Source organism: Corvus kubaryi, unplaced genomic scaffold, assembly GCF_017639235.1.
Source record: "Corvus kubaryi isolate FWS band 111438036 unplaced genomic scaffold, C.kubaryi_AGA036_p1.0 37396, whole genome shotgun sequence".
Lineage (NCBI taxonomy): Eukaryota > Metazoa > Chordata > Aves > Passeriformes > Corvidae > Corvus > Corvus kubaryi.
The window spans coordinates 28,201,352-28,219,261 of NW_024581135.1; the positions used below are offsets into that span (position 1 = coordinate 28,201,352).

General features: G+C 41.7%; 1 long non-coding RNA gene across 1 annotated transcript; it reads right to left on the reverse strand.

Annotated features, from left to right (window-relative positions):
• Nucleotides 1-5,157: 5,157 nt before the first annotated feature.
• Nucleotides 5,158-11,633, reverse strand: LOC121670794. Its single transcript, XR_006018269.1, has 2 exons — nucleotides 11,364-11,633; nucleotides 5,158-7,836 (listed from the first exon to the last, which is right to left on the reverse strand). It is a non-coding gene; the product is annotated as an uncharacterized LOC121670794 (long non-coding RNA).
• Between the last annotated feature and the right edge of the window lie 6,277 nt (nucleotides 11,634-17,910).

The window sequence follows — 17,910 nt, forward strand, 5'->3', positions numbered from 1 at the left end:
AAAGTGAACAAAACATCTGCTGTTTTGCTGCTCGTTTATAAAATGGGAGACATGCCATGGCTTGGCAACTGAGCAGTTAACCTTGTCACAGAATTAGTGTGGTATTTGATAAATACAAGTAACAAGCATAAAATCTGCATGTCCAGACAATCCCTCAACTTCCTTAATTAGGTTTTCTTTTCAAGGCAACCAAGTTCCTTTGCATTTGTCCTCCAACCCCCTTTCTGGATTTACTTAGAGCTCTTAACTTTATCAATGAGTTGCTGAAGAAGCTCTATGGACAGAAGCTTCACTGACACTTGATTCTTCTGAAGAGTATGCAGAAGGAGGTGGAGGGGCCTATAACAAAACAAAAGGTATGTGATTTTTGTATTTTTATCTATATTTTAAGATTAATTAAAATTACACATTTGGATAGGGGCAGTGAATTAGGAGAATGTAAGCCATACTTCCTTGGGCTCTTCCTAGTTTAGAATATTTTACCGCTTAATGTGGCTTCTGATTGCGTCTGATTTTTTTGGTTTGTCCTTTCTCATGGAAAAAAGGATGCAACAGTTGCATATACCTACATTTCCTTACAGTCTAAACTACTCCATCAAAGGATGCCCATGCCCCTTTACAGCTTGAACTGATGGAGATAAAATTAGCCAAGGCTAGCAGTTATCCTTAAGGTACGCTAATCTTAAAAGTTTGGGAGAATTTTTTTTGTTTGTCCAGGCTGCTTTCAGAGAGCAGTTGAAGATAAGGATCTAAAGTTTCCTCAATTTTATGTTTGGTTTTAGTTGCATTTTATTGCTTATACTTCGGTGTCTTCTGATCTAATTTTGCACACATACACCTCCTTCACTCCTACTGTTCTGTTTCTGTTGTACCCATTTTGCTTGTATCTCATTTCTCCATGGATCTCTCTAACCTGCATCTCTCATTTTCTGCCCTGAGAGTTGCACTCTTGCCCCCGTGTCAGACTTCCTTCAACCCTGCATGTCTTGGCACAATAGCAGTGGTGGCAGTGAGAGCACTGAAGGGAAATCCTCCTGACATCCAGGTTGCCCTTGCAACTGCAACAGTTCCTGGACGTGTGGAAAATGACTCTGCTGGAAAAGTCTCGCTCTGATTCTGCTGCTCAGGCTGGGCCAGGTACAGGGGGGTCTGGAGGAACATAGCTACCAAATTTTAATGGTTTTGGAAAATACTAGGGAGTACAGTGTCCAAATATAGTCTGGTCTTTCTTGCCCAGCCTGAGCTACACGGGCTCTTTCCCTGCCAAGCACAGTGGAGATGGAGCCTGTCCAAGTAGCTTTTTACATTCAGTTTCTTGATCTTAGGGTGGAGTCATTGTAGGCGTCAGATGAAGTTGGTCACAGTGTTCTGTCCAGACAAGGAAATGGGATGCCAGGTTCTGAAGTTTTCTGTGATGGTCTTTTCTGTGTACCTCCAGAGGGAACATTGCAAAGCTTATTTCCAAGCGCAGCACAACTTCTAGCCTGAGCTGCTGCTTGAGGCGGAGTTGTTGAGCTCAGATTCATAAATAAAGGTTTGCAAGTAACCCTGAAAGTATTTTGCTGGTTGTTGTTACAGACATAAGGTCAAGTTTAATTCACCTTTTTTTCAGAGATCCTGAGATGGCTTAAGGAGTGGCAGTTGTTTTCACAAGAACAGAACTTTGATGCCCAGAATAAGGTTTTGAGGTTTTTTGACAGAATTTCGAAGAGTTATGCAGCCAAGTATGAATGTGATAATTTTTAAGTAAAATTGCATGTAAGAGTCCTCAGTTTTTAGCCAGACTCCCAACATTTTGTTCTTGTCAATGAAGTAATTCCACTCTCTGAAAATGGTTGACTGTGAAGTAGCTTCTGCCGTGTTTCAAAAGGTTGGAGCTTGGTATGGTTGTAATAAACAGAATGATCATAACAATAAATGCTAGGAATCCTTAAGAATGTTATCACTGTGGCATGCATTCTGTTTACTAGCTTTACAGTCAAACGAAACCAAAGTGTTTTCCTTATCTATTTTACGTGCCCAGAGTTTACATGGTACAAGTTCTTTTCTCTGTTACTTTTTACAAGTTTGTCTCTTAAGACCAGTTTCTTAAACCTTTTGGTGCACTGACTGTTGTGAAATCAAGTTTTAGCCAGTGTTGCATCACACTGATTATTCTACATATTTTTCTCCAAGCTAAACAACATATTTTCCCTCAGTTTAAGCTGCTGTAATGAATACTCTCGTTTCTAATAGACTGGGGTGGGATGGGAAACAGCTTTCAAATTGTGCTTCTTCACTAAATGTGGGAAGTGTTGATGTGCAAGTAAAGTGATTGCCTGTTACTTAATGTACATCTGTGGACCAAGTGCAAAATCTCACTTTTTGTCAGTTTAATAAAAATGGAAGAGGTAAATGTGAGAGTCTCTGATCCAAAGTATAAATGTGTACATCAGTGTGATGCCATCTGCTGAGTCTTGAATCTCACCAGTAGTAATGGAAAGATTTCTGCTCCCCTTGGCCTCCAGTGATTCCTCTGGCCTGTGTGGTTTGAAGTGCAGCCCTCCCTGCATTTCCCTCCCAGCTGTACCCCTGGAAACCATGGCAGGGCTTGTAAAGGCTGCCCAGAAGCCTGGTTAAGGAATCCAGCACACTACTGGGTAAGGAATGCTGCTGCTTAATTTCTTACATGAGCCCCAGGCCAAATGTTCTGGAAGTTATGAATAAGCTGTTCTGTTTGTAGGCTAAAGAGTAGCAAATGTTTTATGAATTCTGAATAAGTGAGGAGGGAGTAAATTAATGGACCTGATCTGTTTATCCCAAGATACTATCAGATGGATCTCAAAGCAATTAGTGTGACTTACCAGTGGTCATAATTAGAATTTTGGGTTTTTGAAATCTTGCTTTCTTGATGGAAAGGGATTTTGTTTGTTTATTTGTTTGTTTTAAAGTTCAGAGTCTGTGGACATTTCTTTCTTCACTCAAAATCTGTTCCTTTCAGAGGTAGGAGACATTTTGGTCACCTTGATAGACAAATGTTTCTTTGTTTTATTAGCAGTCATCTTCTGCACTGGGCTGGCCAATAAAATTCTTCAATGAGCTGTACAAGTCGTTCCCCTTGTGCTTCATTTCCTCTGAGGGCTTGTGTTTCTTGCTGAAGAATGCCATCTTTCACTGGTCCTGCTGCTCTGAACCAGTGGTTTCTGTTAAAACCATCCCTGATCCAAGCCTGGGAATAGGCTCACCCTTTGCTGTTGTTCCTGGCTGTTGATTGAGACCAGATGTGACAGCTGTTCACCACCATAGGGTGACAGGGTCTGAGGTGACTTATTTCTAGACTTTTCTTAGGTAACTTTAGAAACAGTGACCTTCAATCCCTGCCTGTCATCCAAAACAGTAGAACAGTACTGTGGTCAAACAGTGATTTTGCTTTGAAAGCCATACATTTTTGTCTCTGTTGAACTCTTTAAGTCTCTGAGGGTCTGCAGGTCTTGAGCCCAGCTGATAAAAGGAATTCAACTGGCCATTTATTATTTTAGCTAATAAAAGAGGATATTGTGTATTAACTTTTTCACGTTCCAAGGCACTAACAACAGAATGAAGGTTAAAGGCATCTGATATTCACAATTAAAGAATGGAGCCTTTGTTTTTAGCACACTATGCAGCTGAGACAGAAGGAATATGGCAGGAAATGAAAACCAGGTGGCTTGAGTTACAGCTTTTAAGACCAAAGAAATGACCTTCAGAAAAGGCTGTTTCCTCACTCAATAAAAGCAAGTTAAATACATACAAAATCATTTAATTATTCTCTGCATTAGTTTGCAGATGTATCTTATAATTCCACAGAATTAGCACAATGATGTGTAGATTAGTTTTTAAAAACCCTGCTGAGATAGAGCTAGAGCTTTCTGTAACATTAGGTCCTAAGTTCATTTTGACAAGATTGGAAGGTACGTAATATTCAGTGAGTGCAGGCAGTTTTTTGCTCACTTCAATCTGTATACAAATGTTAATGTTAATATTGCTGTAATACCATTACCAGTTACATGATACTACCAATCTTCATAGACTGATGGAGTGGTTTGGGTTGGAAGGAACCTTAAAGATCATCTAGTCCCCCCGCTGTGGGAAGGGACGTCTTCCACTAGACCAGGTTCCTCAAAGCTCCATCTGACCTTGAACACTTCCAGGGGTTGGGGCATCCACAACTTCTCTGGAAAACCTGTTCTGGTGCCTCACCACCTTCACAGGTGCCCTCTTTCAGTTTAAAGCCATTTCCCCTTGTCCTATCACTCCATGCCCTTTTATAAAGTCCCTCTGCAGCTTAAAAGTCTCTCTCCAGTTTGTGTCAGTGCCTTAATAAAGATGACAAACACCTGATATTAAAAAAAAAAAAAACAAAGGCATTATTGTTTCTTATTCCCTCCTGTTTAGTAGTATATTTATTGTGAAAGATGTAACCATGGTAACTTAAACTTAGTGTAAGGCATCCACAAAATGAAATGACAGGTCATCATTTAATAGAAGTGCAGTTTTTTTCAGGTACGGGTTTCATTTAAAGCTTAAAAAATTGGAGACAGCACACTTTGCAAATCAGCTTGTTTTTTTCTCTTGAAAATGGTGAAAATGACTTCCTCGTGGGAAGCTGTAGGGTCATTTTGCAACCTACACAGCAGCAAAATTGCAACTGCCATTAGAGCTCCAAACTGTATTGCAGCTGGAGTCTCCTGCAGGAGGAGGCTGGATCACAGCTTTTGCTGTTTGCCCAGGTGATGCTGGAGCAGTGCATCGGAATACAGGTGTAAAGCTACTTCTCCAGTTGCAGGGTCTGCAGCACAGGCCCTTCTGTCACCTGCTTTTCTGTGGCAAGAGTCATTCATATGTGACTCAAGGAGGACTCAGGTGGTTGCTGAGAAGCTTCTTGTGCAGCTTTGTAGTTCTAGAAACTGGGCTTCCTGGTTAGCATCCAAACTAAGGCTAGAGGTGCCTGTTGATGTGGGTGATTTTGCCTGTGTGAGCTAACACATTGTTAAACATGTTCTATAATTTGTTGGTGCTAAGGTAAAGTATACTTTTTACAACTAGTTGATGCCAAGCCTGGCTATCTTAATTAGGTGGTGTGTTCCCAAGAACTGCTTTTCTTGTCTGTGGTTATTCTGTGTTTCAGGATGGTGTTTGAAATTTTCTGCCACCTCCGCACAGAGTATGATAGGCCTGGGACAGCAACTGGCCAAGATTCATACAAGAAACACAACCTTACTTTTCCAGTCTTTTTGCTGACTCTGGTATTCTACTGAAGAGGCAAGTGGGCTTCTTGATTTGCTAAGCGAGTCTGTCTTAGTCCAAAGTGCTTCCCTGCTAGTCATCACCACCCTATGGTTTTTTGACTTTGCTGTCTTGTGTGTAAGATTTTACTGGGACACTTCTGCAGAGTTTACAGAAACAGAGATGTTTTATTACTAAATGCTGTCATGCATAGTATTTGCTTACTATTTGTAGAAGTTACAGTTGGTAATTGCATGAGCATTCATATGGCTTATAAATATTAAGATCTTTCTCTGAGTCACTGTCTGAAGATGGGAGAATAACTTCCCAGTTATTCTATCTTCTCATGTTAAGATGCATTTACATTCCCATGTGCAAGTAAAAAAACACGTCTGTGCTCCTGGATACAGGTTACTTTTTCTCTTATGGCCAGTTACAGTTTGTTTCTATACTTCTCTGTGTTGAGGCAGCTCTTGGGCATTTCAGTCCCTGGAGACAGACCTGCAGTACAAACTTCTTGGAGTTACTATGTTTTCATACTTTGATTATTCTGTTGGTGTTAGAAAAGCAAGTCTGCTGTTCATGACAGCCTGTCAGCTGCCAGCTCTGCTTCCTTCATGCTGGTGTAATGTCACGTACCACAGTAATTTTTCATCTACTATAGGATATGCAGTGATTAAAAAAAAAAACAAGACAAAACCAAACCAAAGCACAATGTCCAACCACCACCACATTTACAATTTAGTGTGTATCACTAGTTGCTCAAATTGCATCCATTTTCATTGGGTTATTTTTAATCACTTTGCAAGCAGGGCCTATGAAGAATTCTCCAGTGTCAGAGGCTTCCAGCCTGGGTCCTTGCTGCCACTGTAGGATGCCTGTGTGATACAGATACTGCAGTCCGGGAGATGTTTTGAGACTTCCTGTGCAGTTCAGGTATCAAAGAACTTCCTCACACATCTGTTAAAGGTTTTGCCTCTGTTCTTGCCTTCTTTCAAGTTTTTGATGCTGCCTTGTTATCTACCTCTGGAGTTTTGCTGCTGGGGATTGTAATTTTCCCTGCCATAGGAAATAATGTGCATCTGATTGTAATACTTCCATTACCATTGCAAATCATCCCTGTGAACACAAGCAATCCTTTTATTTATTCTCTCCTATTTCAGGAATGTGGGTTCTTCCCACTGATAAACAAAAGTAGTAATCCTCAACCCTGCTCTGTTCCTCTCTTAACACCCCAACTGATGAGAAATTACTTCTAACTTTCTATTTTAAACATGCTTCATCTGTTGAATTTTTATATTGTTTTACTTACATGGTTTTCATCTTTAATTGGATCATTTTCTTGTTACATCCCATCCATTTTATATGGCTTAAAGCCAAAATAAAACTCCAGCTATCTTAATCAAGTACCAGCTACCATTATGTTTAGCTCAAGTGTTTTCTTGTTTACCCCAGAATATATTTCCTGAGGATGGAGATCTAACATCTAGGTCCAGTTCTTAACTCAAGGGTCTTAACAAGCAAATAGTTTTGCTTTGCTCTTCTAATTTACAGTTAAAATGTGGAACCGTCTTGTACACCTTGTGTGTTGTCTTGTCAAAAGTTTGACTTGTGTGCTTAAAATCAGGCAAGTGTGGGTGTAAAGAAGGAGCAGTGCATAGTGGTTAAAGCACAGTAGAGGATACTGGGACTTCCTGCTCTGCCAGAGTATTTGCTGTGTCTCCATTGCAGAAATTGTCCCAGTACCAGTTCTGGGAAACCATCCTGAGGAGAGTCAAGGGGGTCTTTCAGTAAATCAAAGGACACTTGTTACCTTGTTCTGAGGGGAAAAATTTACTTAGCATTCGATTAATTTTATCTGCTGTTTTCCTGTACGTTGTGTACGCATTGGATGTCAGTACTTTGTGCAGTTTTCTCTTTCACTCTAGGATACATCACTGGAAGTTGGCCCTTTAGCCCCGGTTTCTACTAGGATGTTTCTGTGGAAAGAAGGCATTTATCCTTGGGAGACAAGGGGTTAGTGCTGGTTTTAGGGCCTGCAGGAGTGAGTGTCAGGATCTGACCTCTGAGGAGACCAGGAGAGCTGCAAGCCACAACTGAGCTGGTAAATCCTCTGTAAACCTTGAGAGAGTCACTTGAGGCCACGCTGCTCCCTGGGCTCGAGCACCTGGGCTGTGCACAGTAGGGAAAGCTGTGCCAGCCGTGCTTGCAATCTCTTCCTCTTCCTTCTAGAGATATTGAAGCAGATCAATCTGTTTTATTGTCTTTCACATTCAAGAACTCTAGGAAATACTGCATTTTAGTAGCTGTTGAAAATTTAACCACTTATTTGCGTCTGGGGTAAATTACTGCAAGGCGCATTTAGGGTGTGAATTCTTCCCAGCAGCCTGCCTGTAGAAAGCCTTCTGAGAGCCCAGCTGGTGCTATTCACTGTGACAGAACAATGCTTCTTGTCCTCCAGGAGGCAGGTTCCCTTTCCTTTCCAGGGCTTGGCTGTGTCTCATTGCTGTGATAAGAATGCTTCTTAGTGTTTCTTTTTTCATAGCAGCTGAACTGAGTTGCTGGAGTGAGCTGAGGCCATCTGTCCTGATGCTGGAAAGGAAGAGTACAGCCTGCTGTCAGCTATCTTAAGCTGCTGGCAAATCAGTGGTGTGACGTGGGGGACTTAGGAAGGAGTCTCTCGCTGAATTGCAGACCATGGTGATTAAACCAGTCTGCCCTACTTGGCATACTGGTTCAAGATGTTGCTGTTTAGTGGGGAGCATCCCAGTAATACAGACATGGCTTTTCCTGCCTCTCTGACTGGGTTCTCCTCCCCTCTCCCACGTTAGTGGGTTTGAGTCTGTAACATACTGTTTGGAAAATTAGTTTCCTGTGTAGTCAACAGAAAAAGTCATGGAATCACTGAAATACCCTACTGAAACATGTTTCCTGTGCTAAAGGAACTGCAAAACCTGCCAGGAAGTGCTGTGTGATAGGAGTATGATTTGTAACATTATTTATTGTAAGTAGTCACTAATTCTGCCATGGCTGGACAGCAGAGTTAAGATGTTAATGCATTATTAAATCATTAGTACTAGTATACAAGCATAAATTTGTTCTTAATGTGAAGTATAAATCAAAAAAGTTATATTCTGATACACTCACTTAGTTTTGCTTTGAGAAAGAACAGAATGAGCTCTCACCTTGCCATTCCCCAGACACGCAGGTTTGACATTTTTGAACTCCAGCATTCATCTCTCATATCTGAACACTGGCTGCTTTATGGCACTGTTTTTCTACCAGCAAGGTGTTTTTTCATTCTCACTGTGCTCTGGGATTTAGGGAATTAGAGGGGAGTAAGGCAGCTGTACCATAAGCTTAGAAGCTCATTTCTGACCTGCTTTATTCTTGTAGCTGTATCCGTGGCTCTGGAGATGTTAATGGTGACGTTATTTGGAGCACAGCCATTGACCCAATCTTCTGATCTTGCAAGAGGATCAAGGAAGACATCTGCACTCGTGCAGAATCGTACGAATGTGCTTCGGGCTTTATGCAAGTGCAGGGCCCATCTGTATGGGCTGAATCTATAGATTTTTATCTGGGGACCAGGCACGTGTGCTGAGAATTATTTATTCCATCCATTGCTCAGTCAAAATACTGTGCAAAACACATGTAAAAGAATACACAATGCCAGGAGAACTTTAACTATTGTACTCTGCATACAGAAAGAGCAAGTCACATTATTTTTTAGAAACATAGAGCAGATACTCACATTGTATGAGCTCTAAAAGTCTTCTACAGTGAAAGACAAATCCATTTAAAAGGAAATTGAATAGAATATAACTCAGTCTTGGAGTCATGACTTTCCTTGTTCCAATTTAAATAAATAGAGGGTGGAATCCTCATTTCTTAGAGGCAAGATAGGGTTTAGTAGGAAATGCTTCATATTTTAGTCTGTTGGATCTTTCTTTTATTGAAGATTCTCAGCAGTTCTTACCCACAGAGGCAGGGTTTTCATAAAGAATGTGCAAGGTGAACTGATGTTGATGTTTGTAAGTCAGAGCAAGATTATGTTCTATCCAAAAATCCAGTACAAATAAAACTGATCAACCACAGGGTCTTCCTATCCATGGCCCTTTCTCCAAGGGCTCCACCAGTGTCAGTATGTGCTGGACACTTCCCTAGGATGTACCGTGCAGGCAGCATGGCCATCAGGCAGGTCATTAGAATTTCACCAATGTCATTGCAGTTAAGGATGGATTCCTGCCTCTCTACCATTTCTCTCCAGTTGCTGCAAGGCTTTAAGAGACACTTATGATCTAAAGAAATTATTTTTTTTCCTCACAGGAACACAATAAGCCCCTGTCAAAACAATCAGCTGTTTATTCTGATGAATGTATATGATTATTAAAAACAGAACAACCTCTTGGAGAAATGGAGCTTCCATCAAAACCTTACAAAATTCTTCCATTACCTTGTTTGGAAATGAAAAGGAGTTGGGGTAGAAAATTCTTTGTTTTCTTTTTCTTTGGAAACATCCTTATTTGGCATCTGTAAAGCATTTACATTCTCTAGTTCTGGATCAAAGTCCTTTCATGGCTCATGTTACTTATTTCCTTCTTTAACTGAAGCACAGAAAGAAAAATGGATTTTTTCCTCCCTCAGGCTTATAGTATAAACCATTGTGAGAAGTCAAATCCTAGTTCTTAGCGAGGAAGTAGTGAGCATAAGGAATAAAACATCTCAAAATGTATAATCTGAAGAACCACCATCACCCACTTCAGAATAAACAGTCTGTAAGTGCAAGTCCCTATAGCAGTTACAAAGCATGTAAGGTAAAATTTAGTAAAACTAAACTAAGTTAACTGTGCTGCTGGATTCTTTCATTCCTCATGTTCCAAAGGTTTGTGCTCTTCAGGGGAAGACCTTTGTCCTCCTTGGTCTATGTAGCAAGCAGCTAATAGAGTTGGCCAAGTATTGGGATACAAACTGTGGTTGGACCAGGCACTAGAAACATTAAAAGCAAACCACAATTTTCTTCATTTGCATGAGTAGCAGGATGAAATTTGGAGTTGGCAGAAGTATTTTCTGATAGAAGAGCAAGAAACCCCTGTGAATCAGCTATGGCACATTATCTTGTTTTATACTTGCAGGAGAGTGTAGATAGTTTTGTTTCTGAATGCAAAACAAGCTCTTTCCAAGTCTGCCCCTCCCGTGGTTCTGTGCCCCAAAGAGCGTGGTGTTTCTGCTTATTTTCAGAGCTGTGCTGGCTGTTGTTGGCTTTCTGCCTTTTGTGCGCACATGGAGCTGAGCCCCATCACCCCCTTCAGTTTGCAGACAAGCTTCTAGGCTGTGGCCTGTGACCTTGAATATTGGCTCCCTCCTGTTTCCAAGTATTGCTACAGCAGAAGTGTATATAATGGCTGGGTTTGATTTATCTTCTAGGAAGAATTTGGATGTATATCAGCTTTAGCATGGCCTGTGATGATGCAATTAGCTTGAGGTAAGCCAATACCATAGTCTATGTACCCTTTGCTCTCCTGGAAACAAATCATAAATTCTCATCTATATTTTAGTGTGTTCAGATATTTAAATTGGTTTCCTTCACAGACCTTCATTCTGCAAGGTTCTAGTCTAGCATTTCCTTGTTGTAAGGGAATGTACTGTAGTGCACAGCATGTTTTATACCTAACCATAAAACAACATGGACTACAGGCTGTTGGGCTGATTTCTTTCCATTAGCTTTCATCCAGCAGATCTGAACTTATTCCAGAGTTCCAGCATTCCTCCAAAAATAATGTTACTGATACCCTCTATCACATTGTTCTCCCCACAGAGCACTGAAGCATGTAACTTCTCTACTGCAAGGGAAAAAAACCCCTCCCTTTGGATTATGAGCTAAACTCTAACATCAGAGAGAAACACAAACTATCACAGTGCTGCTCTCTCCTTGGTGGCAGCTGCCTATTGGTCACTGTGTGCTCCCACACCCCTTCTAATTAAATGCAACTTCAGGAATGGCTGTTCATTCTTTGTGTGACATGAAAATTTAAATCTTTTGCTTGGTTTTGGGCCCTGTGAAAAATATAGTTGAGTTTGGGGAAGGAATTTGCTATCAGAACATTCCCAAATCTTACCTGGGTCTTAAGAACTGGTGTCGGACTCTTCCTGCTCAGGCATAGGCCCTTTCTTCCTCTCTGCACACTGAGAAGGGATGAATACAGATTCCCAATTTTGCTTGTGCAATGTTCTTCACTTTCAAGACTGCAACCTTGGACAACTGATCCAGTGGTATCTTTCCAAAATTATTCTGTTTCAGCTGATGGATTTCAACACTGCTGGCATGCATCCATTGGTGTCCCATCTAGTACTAGTACCCTAGTACTAGACAGAAATGAAGATTATGCAGGTGCTGTGAAATGAAAAGACCAAGGACATGAAATCTTCCTGTATTAAAATAATGATGATTTCCTGATGCAACTGAGATTAAAAATTGGTATTTCATATTAGTTCGACAGTTCAATAAATTTATTCTTGAGGATGCAAGTGAGAAAGAGACTTCAGAACTAGGGATTGTAAGTAACTAATTGCTGTATCTTATATAGCAAAGTGATGTGTAAAGAGAGGTTGGTGTAGTGTCCATTTGAATTCTCAATTATATCTTTCTAGTGAGTGTGACTAATTAGATTAATATAATTTACACAAGTACCTGATGTTTCACTCAGGGGGGTACAGGAGATGTTTCAATGTAACAGTAATCCTACCCCCTGGAGATCATTTGCTGAATTCTGTCAAGGTCAAGCATACTTCACAATGTAAGTCAGTGGAAAATGAGGATTTCAATTAAACAAGAATACTTCAAAGCTGGCAAATCACTTCAGATCATGAGCACTGGAAGATGCTGCTTTAAAAGCCCCAAAACTTTTTCCCTGAGTTGGAGTGGGGTGCTGTCACTAGGATTGGAATACTTGAAACTCATACATACTTATGGTATGCACAAGGAAGCCCTAAACATACTTTTTTTATGTCTTCTGTTTTCTCTTCATGTTTCCCCTAAAAGGTTAATGACATAGAAGATTAAAGATATTTTATATACCCATAAATGGAATAGGGCTGAGAACAGAAAATTTAAATAGTGAGCTTCCCTCTCATCTGGTTTTACTCATCCTTCTTTCTTCCTCATTTCTTTTTCCTCTTTTCTTTTCCTAGTACTTCAGTATGAGTTGGTATAGAGTGTCTGTTGTGGTGGAGTCCAGACTCCACAGCCAAGCCTGCAGCTCCGTAGTGTGGTGAAGTGTCTAATATGTTCTTTGTTGATTTTATTTTTTTATGTTTTTGTGGTTTTTTCTGTTGGAAAGATTAAAGCAGAATCAGATAACTTGGTGTTTTCCAGGGAAGAAGAACAGGAGATAAAAGTAAAAACCCCAAACAGCAAAGTAACACAGATCTCTCTGGCCCTTTTTATATGACACAAGGCAGTAGACTTACCTGGTTTCTAGACTGAACACTGGATTATGTGAAAAATTGCTGAAAATTATTGCAGTCTCTCTTCAGGAATGGTAAAGATGGGTATGTATTTTTACAGGCCACTAACATGTTGCTGTAAGAACTGAAGTGAGACTAATGCTTTCTACCGTCAGTGAAATCTTTCTCTTTTTGGAGAGATGCATTTCTAGTCTGCTGTAACCACGAAGGAGTTGACCCAGTTTAGCTTGTGTAGTTGTCATCTGCCTTAATTCCTCCTGTTTTCAATACCCAGTACTAATTACATGGACATGTGCAAGAGAGGTGCTAGCTCAGACCAACTGTAAGGACACCTTAATATATGAGGGAGCGTTTATTCCTTTTTGGTTAATGCAGCAGAAGGCTGTAATAATTGTAGTTCCAGCTTTAAATGCACAGTGTCTTACTGTATCATATTTCTAAGCCTCGCTGTGCATTAACTACATGGCTGCAGAAGTATAATCAAAAAGTATTTGCAATGAGAGGAGGCCTGTGTCTGGGTAAGAGGAGGTGCTTCCAAGGTCTCCTCTTTGCCCCTCTCTGCCCTTATCAGTGGATTGATTCACTTTGTTTCATTCCACACTGTCCCCACCTTGTCCCCCTGTCCCATGTAAATATTAAACAAATAGATCTAGGAGGAAAAATAGCTTAATGAAATAAAAAGAATCGCCCTTGGGAGAAAAATAACAGAATAAATTTTACCTTGTGAAAAAGAATCAAACAGAAGGAAGAAGAATTTGAGAGGGGAATGGCAGGCAGCTTGAAAAATCTTCCCAGCCCGCAGTCACCCTGTGTGCTGGAGCAGTGCAGGAGGAGAGATGGTGACAGCAATAACTAGTTACTGTCTCTGGTTTTCTGCTTGCCAGTCTCGTGCTGTGGCCAGTCTGCCCTTCCATTTCAAATTCTCACAGCTCTGGATGTTTGTGCTTGTTTCCCCCACTGCAGACACTCATAATGATGCTTATACATCACTCTAATCTGACTCCCACTGATCTGTGAGGGGGAAGAATGTGCAGCAAGATGTTCACATGCTGCTGTTAGAGGATAGGCAACAGGTAGAGACCAGAGGCATGCCAGGTATCTGAAGTTATTAGAAATGGTTAGAGATAACAAATATGTCTTCTGGTATCAGTTCTGTCCTTCATCCGTGCTCAACAGTGGCAAATAAACGCTGCTGAGGTATATGCTGACAGTATTTACTTAGCTCTCTTCATGAGGCAGGAGCCAAACATATGTCTAGGAACAATTGGACCCTCCATCTGTGAGTGATCATCGTGCTTAAATACAGCAGCAGCCCTGACTTTAGAGCAGAAAACAGAGCAGAAACCTTCCCCTGCCTCTGCTGCTCAACTGTGCAGGCAGAGCAGGAGCAGGGAGGAGGGTGGCAGTGTAGACTTTTGGCTGCCTTAAAGTGACAACATCCTGTTAGGCTGCAGAAACATCAGACCGATGCAGAGGTCTGTCTATCTGAGATGCAGGAGGGTTTGTAGGGATTCAGCAGATGATTCGCTGACATGTTTGTATTGCTGCAGGAGGAACAGGGTGGGGGAAGAACTCTTCAACCTGCTCTTTTGTATAGGCTGTTCACCCACTTCCCACCCATGTCACAGCTCACTACAGCATGTCAATACAGTACAGTGGATTTATTTCAATGGGATTGCTTTCTTCCCTGATACTGCATGGGAAGCGCATAACTCATAACAAACAGTGAGTCCGTGGTGGCAGAATAATGCACAGAGCAGTAGCTGGTGGCCTTTACCTGAAATCCTTCCCCAGCTGTGACAGAGGGCGCTCCTCACGAGGTGGGAGAATTCCTTGTACAGGCAGCAAGCCAAGCACCATGAGGAACAAGCACTATGCTGGAACACTGTGGCATGAGAGAGAATTTATGGTGCATCTCTCAAGTCCTAAGCCAATACCTAAACAGAGACTTGCACTATTACTCCATGTGAAAATGACACATGAAATCTTGACCAAGGACTGATTGTTTATGATGATGATGAAGTTCTGTTGAAGTCACATGCCTAGATCTAAGTGTGTCTGGGAGTTTTGTTGAGCCCAAGCAGGTATAAGACTGTTGAGAGGCTTTCCTGACACAAAATCTAAGTGAGGAAGTGTCTCATGTGTGTATGACTGCTGATAGCAGATGGCTAAACAATCCAGTTTAGGTGGAACTGGAGGAACTTTGGTTTTGGTGGGAACAAAATGAAAAGGTGAAAAAAAAAAAAAAAAGGCAGATGTCTGTGATACTGGGCCAGTACACTACAGAGCCTAATTTGTGGCCAGAAGATCAAGAAATCTAAGTGTGGGCAACTGCAAAATATTTGGGGCATTTCTTTCTGTTCTTTTGCTATTTGTTCTTTCTTTCTGTTGGAGAGAAATTGCTTAAGTGTTAAACTTCAATCTTTCATGTTCCTATTTTGCTTTTTAAATATGCGATAGGGGGTTGTGTTTCACAGAAGAGTTCAACTTGATGCACAGAACCCTCTTAGGATTGGGTATGGGTCAGCAAGGAACAAATGCACCAGCTGTCCTTAGAGGGTTTCTTTCCACTTCCCTGTCAGAGGCCCAGTGTAGCCCTAGGGCTTTTTCCTTTCCAAATATAGGTTTAATCCAAGATGACAATATCTGGCAAGCTCAAGTGTATTCTCAGTAAGAATGTTGCACACCTGTTTTGATGGTACTTGTTAATGTCTCAGTTTGGAAAGCCAAAATTAGTGCTACAGGTTTGAGAGTTGCAGGGTATGACCATTATTTGAAAATTTAGTTAATGGCTTTGTGACTCTTCTTCATAAAAAGGCAGCTGAGCATATGGCATCATTGCACATGAAAATGTGTCATGGAATTACTGTTATGTAGCAGCCCAGGCTAAGAAGTTGTTGAGTAAAATAGCAGAAAAAGCTTTTGTTGATTGTGCATGACTGGAACATAGTTGTTTGGGCTAATTTGTGAACAGGAGAGGAGGACATTGTACTCCCAGAGAAATCTTGGACTCCTTTACTGTGTGGGTAGTGACTGCAACACTGTGACTACTCTTGGCAATTCATGCAAATGACACTTTAAATGAAAAGTGTAAATAAAATTGTAAGGACCTCTATAAACTGAGAGCTGTCCTGTTAATATGGGATGTGAACACTTTCTGCAGTCCTGCATGTTTCTGGGGGCCTTTCCAAGGAGTGGCATTGTAGGTTTTTGGTCCTCCCAGACACCATCCTGTGGGGCCTGAGAAAGAGGAGCTGGCATGAGACTCTGCTTGTTGGGAACAAAAAACTTGAGAAAAATATTTTAACACTGTCATGAGCCATCTCCTCTATGACCACTAGCTTGCATCGAGCCCAGTTATTATCCCAAGCATCTGGGCTCCTCCTGCATCAGCAGATTTCCATTCAGATGGCATTGCCATTGGCTTAGCTCCCTGACAGAGTGTCAGAGGTCCCAAAGAAGGTACAAGGATTTGTACCAGATTTTTGGATCAGAAAGTGAGGGGAGCAAAGAGCAAATCTGAAAAATCATTTTCCATATGTATCCTCCAAGTTTAACTGCAGGGGGAAGGCTACAGGGTCCTTGGAAATAGGCCTTTGTAACAAAACAGACCTTTCCTTATAATGGTGAAAATTCCCTCCATTTTCCCCTCCTTTTTTTTTTTTTTTCTTGCTCTCAGCTGGGAGCTAACTTTTGCTTACAGAGCCTGTTAGCAGGCTGCCAAAGCAGAACTTCTGACCCGAGTTGGTGGGACATAGAAAGGCTCCAGTCCCTGGCACACGTCTGCCAGCTGCCCTTCTTAGCGTGTGGTTTGACACAGAGCAAATCTCCTCATGCAAGTGTAGTGGTCCTGAGTGTTGTGGCATGAAAGACCATAAGATGAAGTGAAGATCCTAAAAAGACAAACTGCCATAGTTCATACATTAGGATACTGGATTGTCTCAGTGTTTTCTTGTTTTTTTGGTTTTTTTTTTTCTTTAAAAGACTGATTTATATTAACACTGTTTTACCATTAAGACCCCCTTAAAATAGTTGGAGTCAAAACGTGTTGTAACGTGTTATTTTTAATCCCCATTTATAATGATGCCTCAAAAGCCTGAGACCAACACCTGCTTCCTTGCTGGATTGGTTTTCTTCCATAGAAGACACTTCCCTTTTTTTTAACTACTTAGAGTCACCTCATTCTGTAATTAACAGTTGAAAAGTCATAAACCACTGTCATATTGGATGTGTTGCAGCATATGGGAGGTTCTTACTGCAGAATCTAACTTGTGGGAAAATACCTGGCCTTTGTGTGACTTGGAGGAGGGGAAGAAGAAATCTTCAGTCCTTTGCTCTTCATTTACATGTCCTTGGAAAAAATGTAATTACCCTCATTACCTTCAGCATGTGTGTAACTCCTGTTGCTGTGCATTGTGCCAATGATTTTAATCAAATCACATGCTTCAGGGATTCAGCTTGTCAACTCTGAGGGGTAAGAAAGAATGTAAATTTACCCCTTCATGGTTTTTTTCCTCTTTTCCTCTCCCCCCCTCCCCTTGCCAGCCCCTGGCCTTGCATGCTTGGCTGTGCGCTGGTGCTCGAGTGACGCTGACAGCCAGCTCTGAGGGTGGAACTGAAGTTTCCCCCAGGTCAGCTGAACAGGAACAGTGAATGATGTTCATTTTCCTCTACAGCATGAGGCAGGGACTGTGAGGCTAGTTTGCTTGCTTATTAAACTGTGCTTATTATCTAGTATGTTAGTTTTTGAAAAGTGAAATAATGTATTGAGTAGGAAGAAACTTGGATTGTCAGGAGTTACCAGATTTTTGCAAGATAGCTACTGCAAAAAGAGGTAAAAAAAACACCCCAAAAGACTCCTGTCGATCAGTTGTGTGTGTTGTATGGGATTTGACAAATGGATTTGCACACACACATAGAAGAAAGGGAGAGGTTAAGGCTTCGGCTTCTCCTTCTACCCGGGCTTGGGATGGCACGTTCCCTGCTTTCCCTCAGCGCCGTGGGAACCAGCGCGGGCCCTCAGAGCTCCGGCCCTCAGCGGTGAAGCCAGCACGGTGCCCTCGGGGCAGCGTCCCTGCGGCGGGGACACGGGTACCCCGGCCCGAGGGACAGCGCCGTGCCCCTGAGGGGCCGCGGCCGCTCGGGCTGCGGGTGCCCCGGCGCGCAGCAGGTGCCCGGGGACCCCGGCCGGGGCGCGGG